The sequence below is a fragment of the Pagrus pagrus genome (genome assembly GCF_965226575.1).
Source record: "Pagrus pagrus genome assembly, chromosome: 7".
NCBI classification, from domain to species: Eukaryota; Metazoa; Chordata; class Actinopteri; order Spariformes; family Sparidae; genus Pagrus; species Pagrus pagrus.
The window spans coordinates 31,751,398-31,764,507 of NC_140191.1; positions in this window are offsets into that span (position 1 = coordinate 31,751,398).

The window sequence follows — 13,110 nt, forward strand, 5'->3', positions numbered from 1 at the left end:
ACGTATCAGTATTTTGCAGAAACATTTAGTGCCAGCATTGTATCTTGGTGGCTGGGCTGCCCTTGCACTCTCTCTGTGTCTCAGGGATGGAAAAGGAAAAGGCATGATAACAAGGGCGATGCATTTTGGTCACTTTACTAAAAAGGACGATTGCATCCCCCCTCAATTCACCTAAGGCCCACATATGTTCGTGCAGCTAATTACACACTGCTAATGACCACTGTCGTCCAGTACATTCAACTTGGTCACACAGGGATAGAGGTCATTGTGTAACAGGGAAGAGAGCTAACAACAAGCTGTGAAATTTGCATTTACTATGCATGTGATTAATAATAACCACAAGTTATGTACGTGTGATATGTGGGATCTTTGTATAGAAAATGTGTCCTTCAGCTTTTATGATCACAAGAAGCAGGACATTCTTCAAAGAAAGCTTCTAAAGCTGTGCAGGTAGGTCAAAAGAACCCATTGACAGGCTCTGCCACCCCACCGTTACTGCTGAGAGCTTGAGTCGGAACTGATGAAGTTGACCCCCCGCCGGGAGTGCTAGCTCACATGCTAATAAGGAACTAAACACAGTGTTTCCATGGGCAATCACACTCCTGTTTCATCAGGCAGCAGATAGCATTGATCAGTACCTGTGTGGTGGCAATGTTTTTAATCGGCTCTGAGAGAAAGCCAGAGAGGCTGCTGAGAAAATGTTAAAAGAAAGTAAGAGCCAAGTGGCCTTGCACACCAATAAACATTCCTAGAGTAAAATAGATGCTTAAGATGGAACTAAATCAAAACAAAAGCAAAATCAAAAGATTCATTGTTCTCATTTACACTGACTTGCACAAGTGACAGCTTGGAAAAAAAGGTGTATTTATCACTTCAAACTCACACTCAACAACTTTTGCATGCTTTTAGAGCGGTAAACAAATACAGTAAATACTGTATTGTGTCCAGGCTGCTGAAAGATTTTGAGTGAAAAGATGTGAAACACATCAGTGAGGAACACTGTTGCACAGGGCGACGATTCCTCCAACTGTGAGACCATCCTAGTCCTGATCCAGAAGTGAAACCAGACCTTATGAGTAAGTGCTTACTGATCCATAAGTAAGCAATCACTAATCACACTGACATCTGCAATAAAGTCAATTACTAGCCCTGTAACATGACCTTACTTAACATTATGTTGCCTGATTTACATGCCTAGCCGTGTCATGTATGAATTAATAGATTACACAGTTTTGTTGTTTTGTTTTTTACTCTGACGTGATAAATGTTGACACCATGCATATTCTCTCTTTAGTCTCAGAAAACCACACAGGTGAAAACTATATTTTCAAATAAATAATGTGTCAGAAATGGTAACCAGATTTAATATAATTTTCCTTTAAATCTTTTTTTCTGTGTTTGAAAATACATCTGTCCACTCTTGTGGGCATTATTGTATGCACCAAAGGGTATATTCAAGTGTGAACTATTATCATAATTTCAGATAAAACATACAAAATAAGGTGTAAAATAATAAGGCCTAATTAAACAGAATATTCCCTTTTGGTGCAAAACTTCCACTGGAGAGGACAGATGTATGTTCAAGCACGGAAAGAAATGTACAAAAAAAATGTTATTAAAATCTGGATGAAAGTATTTCTGAGATCTTATTTAGTTGAAATATAAAATAAAATAATAATAATAAAAAAGATTTAACAGTTATTCCACAGGTACATGCATCTCATCTTCCCTCTGCCATTTTGAATTCATTATACCGTATCTCAAAATAACAAAGAGATACAAGAGTTGTGGACAGTGCTTGGCGGGTTTACCACCTGGTCATTGGGACATGGTTAAAAACGGCTTCCAAATATCTCTCCAATGTAGTGGACGCCGTGTATAACAGAGCTAGAGAATGATATTTAGTTAAAGTTAAGTAAAAAAAAAGATCTAAGATTGTTATTGACAAATTCATGTTATATTTAAAGAGAGATTGAGATTTCATCTTCCAGACTGCAGATCTGACAAGTCACCACTTACTTGGATTGTAGCGCTTAAGATGGAAGTGTGATTGATTTATGCATGGGATGACTGTTTCACACAATGCTCAGCCACAAGCTTTTGTGTCAGAAGTGAAGATGATTTCTTATCAGCGGGTCTGAGCAGCTCGCAGGAGGTGTGAGACTGTCTGAGTCAGTGTTGACAAGCGAGTGGCAGGTGACCAACGGCCTGGTGTTCTGTCATGTCTGTCGGTGCTGGTAATGTGAGAGAAGAGCTATTCCTCCTCCCAAAAGGACTGAGGGCCCTCAGAGAGGGTTCCTTGAGATGTGTTTGTTTTTTCAGCTATGTTTAATTTGCAGCTCAAGTTTGTGTAGATACTGGAGCAGTAAGATGGGGAGCGGCGGCGTCTTACGAGGCAATTCCCTGGAGGATTGGGCTGGATCCTGACCTCTTTCTCTAGGGATACACAGAGTGGAGGGCAGCTCCACTGGGGGACCATCGCAGACACAGACCGGCTTGTGTGTGTGTGTGTGTGCGCGTGCGTACGTGCATGCTTGTGTGTGTGTGTTTGCGACAGAGTTAGATGACAGTTGTATAAATAAATCTCTCCACAGGGACTGGAAAAAAACTCACTTTGCTCATTTCTGTGAGGAATTGTTCTCTGATGCGTCCTCGGGCGTGTATTCTCTGACATCAAATGTGGCTCGGAAAATGTCAAATCAGGCAAAGCAGGATATTTCGGGGACATTAGCTTGACATTAACACTAATGATGTTGGAATGTGGATATAAGCTGACATCTCGCACTCTTCCCAAACGCCTCATCGTTCAGCTGTTGTTTCCATGAGCAGAAACATTTTTTATCATTTGCTCCCACTTTTTGTTAATACAGTCTCTTAGTGAATGTTCAGGCCTGTGTGTGAACTAGGAACTGCCACACACATTGCTTACCACCACACGCAGACCTCAGAACTCTAAACATTTCTTGGTTCTTAGTTAGTACCTGACTGCCATTAAATCCAAATGTGTGTCTGGTTACCTCTGGGATGAGCTATCTACCTGAACACCTGTTTAGTGAAGACTTTCCTAAAAACAACAGAGCAGTGAATCCTCCCTATTTCCTTCTGCTCACACATATTTACAATTCACAGGCGGCATACATACAGCTGTATCTGTGCCACTAAATAGAAAAATATAGAAGAATATTTACAGTCAATTATGGGCTAGAAAAGCTCCTCTCCATCATGTCTGCCCTTCTGCATCATAAACTGCCACTGGAGGTGATTGAGTGCTCTGGGGACTGAGTGATTATGCTAATCATTAGCTGCTTCTTGCTTGGACGGGTATTTGATCATGGCAAAGACAAAGGAAAAGAGCTGTTTCAGCCTCCATTTTACCCTTCACATCGCAGCACAAGCAGAAACAACACATCCAGCTATTTGATGGGCCAAATGGTCACTATCACTTTGGAAAAATACTTGCATATGAATCTCGGCTTGGTCTCACTAGCCACTATCTACACATGGATGGCTTCATTTGTTCAAGTAATGGCTTTTGGGCTTTAGAATAGAGCTCTCTGTTTCTTAAATGATATGTAACAGCTCTATTCAGACACTAGTTATGGATACAGCTTGCATGATTTTTGGCACCTGACAGCACCGTTACTGCTGAAGTGGTGAGCTGGACGATAAAAATATGCAGGATGGAGAGTGTCAAAGGTTGCATCATTGATGGGATTTAAAAGTTATTTTTCAGCATAATGTCTCTTTATAGGCTGCATATACATAGCTTTTATCCAAAGCACTTTCCAATTTGCCTCTCTTTTATACACCAATCACACCAGTGGCAGCTACAATGCAAGGTGCTAGTCCTATCATCACAAGCTATTTTTAGGGATCAATAATACTTCTACATGTGTACAGTAAGAGTGGATTGAGCCGCCAACCCTGTCATTAGTGGAATGCCACATCTACCTCCTGAGCCACAGTTGCCCTGTCTGTTGTTCCCTGTGCTTTCATTAATGACCATTATGAGTGCATGGGACACTTCTTCTAGTCTAATAAACTCAGATCCCCTATTATTTTTCCTCATCAATACATTGATAGTCGATTAAACATCAGTTAATAGTAATCTCACTGTTAACAAACAGTGAAATGCTTTATTAAACATTTATTAAGCAAGTTCATAAACATCGGTTCACTGTTTCCTGAGAGTTTGGTGAAAACATGCCCCAATAAGAAGATTGCTAATTCTGCTGAAAATAAATAACATTTTTTTATTTAAAATAGTCATGGTTGAGCATCAAATGCAAAATATGTTGCATATGTTTTTTTGTTTATTTGTTTTATCACGTGACGACCCAGTACCAGCAAAATAACGTGTACTAAGACAAGAGATTAACATACAGGAGTAGCAAGTAAAACCTTTAAAACTAATTGCAGTGAATTTTCAATAATATCAGTTCTTATTTTGTGGTTGGTCAAAATGTTTCCCATTTTTTAGTGATACCATCAAATATTTATAAAAAAGCAATACAATCAGACAGCCACAAGGTCAGCTATATTTCCTGAGGACCCGTTTTCCACCCTTCACATTTGCTAAATGCAACAAGGTCAAACAAACTCCTATAAGTTTGCTATTTATTCAAATTATTTTTTCAATTTCTTATTTTTTTCCATATGTATTTAATTGGTAATGGTAGCACATGAAGATGCAGCGGCCAGCTGCTCGCTGCTCCGGTCACTACCTGATGTGAGTGGTGCATGCAAAAATATGTTCCCTGTCTTGGACTGTTAGGTAGGGCAACACAAATTGGACAAACCACATACAGAACTGCAGTAAAAGCAGATATTTGTTAAGTTAGTTTCTGATTATGACTACACTAATAATAAATATTTCCGACAGTGGTCCATGTTGTAGCATAGCATATTTTTCGATATTGATATTGCTGTCGTTGTGGACGGTCAAAATGTCTGGATAAATTATACTTTTATGCTTTGGCAAGCCCTTTTGCCTTGAATTGAATTGAAAAAACAAATGATGCTATATCCGCAACCACACACTGCCATCTGATGTTCTTTTTCTTTTTTTAATCTTTATTTATTAATTTTAACAAGTGTTATAGTAATTATTCATAGAACTATATATACTAACTTGATAATTACATTGAAAACTAATTATTTTTACAGCTCATACATATGCATGAAGCAAAAGGAAAACAATAAGAAAATATAATACAAGAAACCAATACATAGGCTGTATCAAATTTGTATGAGGGAGGTTTAAAATAAAATACTATACTAAATACCTTATTTATCTTTGAGAGGTCTTAAAATATTTCTTAATACTACTACTGTAGTTTTGTATGTGGTTTGTCCAAGCTGTACCAAGATGGCAGACATACTTGCGCATGCGCTACTCACATCAGGCAGCCACTCCGTCATGTAACAAAAGCTCCTCCAAATTTTGCGACATTTTTGTTTTTTTAAACTGAATTTTTTTTTTTTCGGTTTTGTAGCTCAAACATGAATTGCCTATGGCAGAAATACTTTCATCGGCACCGGAGAAGAAAGCGGTTGTTTTGGATTAAGAGCAATGGACTTTGAAATGATCTCTGCCAAAGGCATCTTTTGAGCATCCAACCTGAACAGCCAGACCACCCCAGGGAGTCATCTGGTCAGGTTAAGTTGGAATAAGAGCCATGCTAATCCATCTTGATTTAAGACTGCTCCTGGCTCGCGTTCAGTCGCGGGAAAAGGAAATGGAGAAATTGGGCTCAGGCTGGTCAAACAACGTTAACAGAGACTGCTATGCCTACATTTTTTCAGAGACCTGTCTCCACCACAACATCTCAGATCAAGCTGTTGCACTTGATGGACGGACCAATGCACTCTCTTTTTGAATTGAATGAATGAAAGATGCAGGGACACGAACTTTCCTCAGGTCATGTGTATAATTTCCACGACGCAGCTCCAGTTGCACGCTCCCCCTCCTGGAGCCCCCTGGTAACTACTACTGTTGGTGTTTTATGATGTAACATGAAAATGCTCGTATATCAGAATGAGGCCATTAACTGTTACCGCTTGATCTGACTTGCTGATAATACACAATATTCCACCCTGACACTGATGGCAGATGAGTGCCAATTATAACACATCTCCAAAAGAAAGATGTGACAGTAATGTTACATAACCTGCTAACACACAACAGGTGTATCATGTGTTTACTGTGGAAATTAAAACCCACCTGACAGAAAACATCAATGCTTTTAGTTAATTTAGATCATGGGGTAGTGGCGGACTTCAGCCTCTTGTGGTCAAAATGAGTATTGCATAAAAAAACACTTTATTTTTTCTTGTGCCATTTTTTTTTCACTCGCTTTCACACATGAGAAAATTTTTTTCTCCTCTTCATGGATGAGAAAAAATAGTTAAGGAACTGAGAAAGCTTATCCTGGCAATTATACACATCAGTTGCACCTTTACGATAAACAATTGCCTAAAAATGATTGATGAGGCATTTCATGTGAACAGTCAAATTACTAAAGTTTATCTTTATTTATTTATTATTTATATTTATTGTGTGTGGATGTGTGTGTGTGTGTTTGTGTTTGTGCATGGTTGGAGTGAGGAGTATGGATAAAAAAGAAAGCTGTTAAAGCGGTAATAAACAGTGGTAACAGCAGTCTCATAATAATGATAATTTATGCACCAACGTTATAAAAAAATGATTCAGGAATATGTGTTAAATCCTTTTATTTTCTGAAAAACAGTCGGCTAGAAACAACATTTTTTTTAACTAAATAAGATGTTAGAAATAGATTATTATATTGTTCTTGTACATCTTTTTTCTGGGACTGAATATACATCTCTCCACTCTGGACGTTATGCTTCACAGGATTATGCCTATTGGACCTAAATTTAGATAAAGTGTAAATAAGATTATAATCTTTATAATACATAGAAAACTAGAATGGCACTCAATAGAGTACAGTCCCCTTCAGTTCAGTCAAGCCTAATCCAATATCAAACTCCATAGCCCTGTATCAAATGCCATCACCCATAACTTCTTACAGCAATCTTAATTTAAGATCAGATCTAAAATCCATATCAAATTGTTCTCACTCGTAGATACCAGCCACCTAAATACACAGGTTTTCATCAAGATCCATGTACTGTATTATTCCCTGAGAAATGAATGGAAATGCTGACAGACCAACCAACAAACATACAGGTGAAAAAATGTGCAAGTTTAATGTTGAAAGAAATCTACAGTGATCGACAGTCAATGCCCCATGAGCGGTGGGGGATGAATCCGACCAGATGTCGTATAATTTTCAACCGTATAAGGGACACTGAACATTCATTTGATCGTGTGTGTTTATTACCTCACGGTAGCATAGACTGGCTCAGACAGTCTGACAGGCATTTCACACATTAACCAATATTTGTACAGAGCAGCTTTGCCCTAAGCAGGTCCAGATGAAGTCCATCAGGTCTGTATAGTTGGCTACAGTTCCAGAACAGGTCTTAATTTTCTGCAAAGTCGAGACTCTTATGTGAAGCATTACATATTCCTTTCAGCCAGGTCAGCAGTGACAATAAACGGAAAAAGTCCTGGGATGGGATTGGACCAGATAAGAGAAAGCGTTTCCCAGTGTCCATTAGGGCAGAGATAAGCAGCCGCAAGTCTGCACGGATGATTTGTGAGGTTTGCTCAATGACGTCATTGGACCCCGCCTGTATGAACAGGTTGGAGAAGCCCTGATGGCGTTCAACGACAGAAGAAGCTTATCACCTTCAGCAATATCCACCGGAGGTGCCAGCGCTTCATCCTGAAGAATTGCAAAGCGATTTTTAAGATTCAGGGGATGTGGTGAGACTGCCAGCAGATCGCTGTTCCTGTGGCCCAAGACAACTACCTCAGTATAGGTAGCCAGGGGATTGGGAGTTAAGCAGGAGGAAGGCCAGGGGTGGGTTACTGGATCCCACAGAACAGCATCTGATAGAGCTGAGCTTATCACAGATGTCTTTTTGGCCTGGTGTCAATGAAGCTGGTCAAGAGGCTGTCCTTTTTCAGTTGTTCCAAGAGTCTGCGGATATCCCAGAGGTTAGTTATGCTTCTGTTTGCCTTCTGAAGCAGCTGGCAGCCCTTATGGGGCATTGTGTTTGACCCCAATACAATCTGAGTGTGTGCGGGAAAATGATGTTGGTCTCAAAAGTTGTAAACAATGAGAGACACAGGCTAGAGAAACTCTCTGAGTCAGAACACTAGCTAGCTGTTTTGGCCTGAAACAAACTGGTGCTAGCCAGCGTCAGGGCTCACACATGGTGGTCCAGTCAGACTGAGAGGCTGTTGGATCTGCTTGTTCTGTCTGACCAGCAGACCAAAACTCAGATATATTCACTTAAGAGTGATATTAACCACCAACTTCCATTTTCAAAAGGAAAAGGACAGAGTTATAACTGATGATGATGGCATCTCAGATGTAAAAGTACTGTACTGTATGTCATTTTCAGGAGACAGGCCCGAAAGTGCATGTCATAAAGACGCTTGTGTGATAGAAAAAGGAAACTGAAGGAAACTTCCCACAAATATGTGGGAAAGATAGAAGTCACATTATTTCATTTCAATATTTTTGCAAACCAAATGTATGTTTATTGGAGCCAAAACATTTGGCCAGGCTTAGGGTTGAACAGTTGTCACAGGAAGACCGTTTGAATGCTAAACATGGCTGCATGTGACAATAAGCCTTCTGTCTCCTCTGTCTCTGTCTCTCCTCTCTAATTCACGGGGGTTAATGCTGGAGCACAGCTTTGCTGTTATTGCTTTCTCCCGGCACCTTTAATCAAGGACTCTGTAGGACAGGCATGAAACCCCATCACGACGTCACTTAGAGTGCTCTGCGTCATCAAAATAATAAGTCATCCCAAATAACCTTGACTTTACTTGCCTTTGAGAAAAGCCTTTTTGATTCAAAGATTTTTTTAACCTCATTCAAAGCAGATGAAATTCTGTGAAGTAAGTGAGTGTCTGTGAGTGTAAAACTGGCTGGGAGATTGGAGCAATTTTAGGATCACTTACAACATGAAAAATGGACAAAGTTTGGGAGGAAACTGCTTAAAAACCCTGCTCGCTGAAAGTCAGCAATCTCCAGCAGAATGTATTCCTCCTTATTTCTTTGGAAGTGTTTTCTTCTTTTTTTGTCTGTCTCACATGTAGTGTGAAGCGCATGCTCTCTGGACTGCTCTCCAGGTCCTCAGAAGCCCTGCGGTGAGTAGATGGCAGGCATTCAAGCTGATCACTGAAGGTGAATGACTTTCACTTGACAGAATCCGATCCTGAAAGCACAACAACAAAGCCAGCAGCAACTTTTTGTGGGCATACGCAGATATTGGAAAAAATCTTTGGCAGATTCAAGGTTAGATTTCACAGAGAAATCTCCTCAGAGAACCGAAGTGGCTCTGGAGTTTGTCCAAAGTAGCATCTCTGCCATCTGGTCACAGCCGTCTGACAGTGATTATGAACACACACCAAATGGATGCTCCTCCTTTATGAGCCCGTGCAGCTCTGTGTTTTACTCAAAGAACAACCTTGTCTGCAGTATTTCCCATCTGAAAGGGAAAAGTGACATGAATCATTTTCCTTGGAAAAAAACAAAAAAACATTCAGCATTTCTTACACTTGGGTGAAACTTACTTTACTTGTCAGTCACACTAGGCTCATTTATTATATAGCACTAAAAGGGAAATGTTATAAATGCATTCAGTATATCAAATATTTATGTTCAGCTAAAATTGAATGACGTGCCCTTCATAGTTGACCCATCATTAATGTATAAAACCTAGGATGAACTGTTAACCTCCGATTGAAGCATTACACAAAGGATCTACTCTTTCAGCAGTTGTGTCCCCTTAAAATTGCATTCTATTCAAATACAACAAATAAATGTAGCAGAAATAGAGAATACATAAAGGGAAAGCATAATTCCAAAATGATTAGGTAATGTTTATACAGGAAGAAACATTCACTGTCATTGTATTTCATTTGTTTTCTACAATATCAGCTTCTGTCTAGTTCTAGTTCCAGTTATGCCTCATGTATTAAATTACATTGAGTTGCAGAGCTAACCATCCAATTTTCAGAAAAATAAATATGCAGTTTTCCAACTTAGTGTCAACAGTTTGTGTTCCTGTTTCAACATGCACAAAGCCAGCTTCATAAAGGAATATTATCCCACTTGGCTGTGGAGGAACTTGTCCAGCTTGCACAGAATCCTGACCTCAAACCCATTCACCATTTCTGGAATGAAATGGAACGCCCACTGTGAGCCAGGCTTTATCAGTGTTAGACCTCGCTAATGCTCTGATGTCTAAATACAGCCAGCTCCAAAGTCTGGTCAAGGCCTGAAACCAAGAGATCCAAGGCCATATGCTGACTGACATACAGTATGACTTACTATCTTCATTTTGTTTGGATAGCTCAAAGCATGTAGTGATGGTTAGTGAATGACAGTTGTTTTGGTTAAAGGGGTGAGATGTGAGATATGGCCAGAATTTTGGTTTAAAACTTTAAAAAACTGAACTAATCTTATCAACAGAGTATGAAGGAACTGTAATGTTGAGGTAATGTATTGAGATATCTACTGAAGTTAGCATGCTAACCAGCTAGCCTGTCCTGTCTCCTCAGACCATGTTGTAACTCAAGAGGTGACTGTCTCTCCTCTGTGGTTTCTGCAGGGCAGCATGCAAGTGATGAGTTCTTTGTTTCACAAGCTCTCTTAGCCATTCAGAGTACTAAATCAACAAAATGTCAAGACAGAAAATATTCTTACATCTGTTGTCCTATTTAAACAGAAATTAAAACTGTCTGTCCTTCACCGAACTAAACCAGGCCTTGTTCAGTCATAATAAATCAGACTTATCTGAATAAGATGTTTAAATATTTGGGCTTTACACACCATTTCCAACATGTTCTCAGTCCAAACTTTGACCCAAATCAAGTCAAATAGCTTGGTCAGTGGCCTTAAGCTTCAATCTATGGTGCTCTGCTTACCTCTTTAGCGTCAGTGTTGCACATGGATGACACCAACAGTCAAGTTAGGCACAACAACTACTTGCAACGTCTGGCTGACAAACATTTAACGTATTACAACATACTGTATTATTACTTTTGGACTGTTATTAATGTTGTTAAATGGCCGGGGTTGGTTAGATTTAGGCACAACAACGACTTGGTATGGTGTAGGAAAACAACCTGCTTTGTTTTTAAATAACGATCAGTGACATGACTTTTAGTAGGTAGGTCAATAATAGGTAGGTCCTACTGGTTGTCGCTATCTTGGCAGTAACTGACTGTCTAACTCCCGGCTAATCAAAAATGGGGATGAAGGTGGAGCATGGGTTGAGCTGAAGAGAGCCAAATCTCACCTCTTGTGACTCGCATGCTTTTGACTGGTGGTTTGTTTTTACCCCGAAAAAGACATAATACCTTGTACATTAACAACTGGCCCTGAGGGTGTGCGTGTCTGTTTGTGTTCACCAGGGGCCGAATGTATAAAACTCCAGGTGTACAAATCTGTGTACAAATCTTTTCTTCAGATTTATAAAACCCCACGTACATCTGTTCCCACGCTTCTTTCCCTCATACATCTCAATCATCCTGAAATTATGAGTACGTGAATGAGCAGTCTGACCATACCCACAATTTACTATGAATGGCTTTAAACATACCCCCAATTGCCTGGTTTGCAAATAAGGGGCCAGAATTTAGTATAGTGTTGAGGTGAAATGCTGTAAACAAAGAAACAGTTGGAAAAGAAGAAGAAGCGTAATTTTACGGACTGTGACCTTCAAGTAATAATTGATCAAACTGACGGACAAAAACAAGTATCATCTGGAGGCATAACAGGCTGAACACACTGGATGCGTGTGCAGCGCTGCTGCGTGGTGTTACCTCTCACTTTTCATTTCGGCGTCCATGTGGCTGCTGTATTGCATGATCTCACCTATTTATACATGCGTGATTCTCTGCAAAAATGGACCTGAATATGACCTGTAGGCAGTCATACCCACATCATACAGCATTTCACTACAGTTTTAACGTCTGTTTGTGTACAATATGTCACAGACATGAAGAGAATACACACAACAGGTGAGGGGTAGGTTCCTTCCTGTGCACTCTCTTCCTTTCAATTCACTTTCTCTCCCTCACTTCCTCTCATTCCTCCTCCGGCTTTCTGGCTCTTTTAGCGGGGTTAAGGAAAATCACTTTATCATATAATATATAATAATATAATTATCAAAGGCAAACTCCATGTAAACAGATAGGGGAGGCAGGAGCCGCGCTGCAGCAGCAACACAGCTTCTACGCAACCTTTGTGAACACAAAAACACGAGTGAGCTGCAGCAGCTCAGTAACGCAGCCGCCACACAGTACACAGGCATCCAGTGTGTCCAGCCTGTAAGTTCTGCCTTTATCAACAAAATGAAGCAAGTGAAATGGCAGAAAGTGACAGAAGTGGTTCACTTCCACGGAATTTGAGAGAGTTGATTTTAAGCAAGAGGCCATGAAGCGCATCTCTGCACATAGCAAGGGTGTGTGACCTCCTGGATCCCCGCACTCTTGGGCTTGATGGGCAGTCATCGTCATCATCATGGGCCAGAACATTAGTGCCTTCCCTGAAAACACGCTCTCACCTAAATCGCGCATCTGCAATGTCCTCTAGCAACGCCAAAGCAGCTGTTGTATTATGTGGCACAGCCGTTACGAACGGTAACAGCCATAAGGGTTGTAGCTGTTTAAAGTTCCTGATAACAGGTCACACCTGAAGGTACTCTTACTCCCCAATTATACAGGAAAATAATCTTTAGTTACATAAAGATCATGTATTTATTTGTGTATTTACATAAGGATCATTATTATAATTATCATAATGCTACCTGACAAACATATTTACAGAAGACAGTAATAACAGGGGTAACAACTCGTGAATCACTGTGTGAAAATAATGAAGGTTTTTTTAGATGATGTAATCCTGTAACACAATTTAGTGAAAAAAACAGCTCTAAATAAAATCAACACTTTTCCTATCATTTTTTGCCAACTCACATCATCACACTAACACCGGTAAG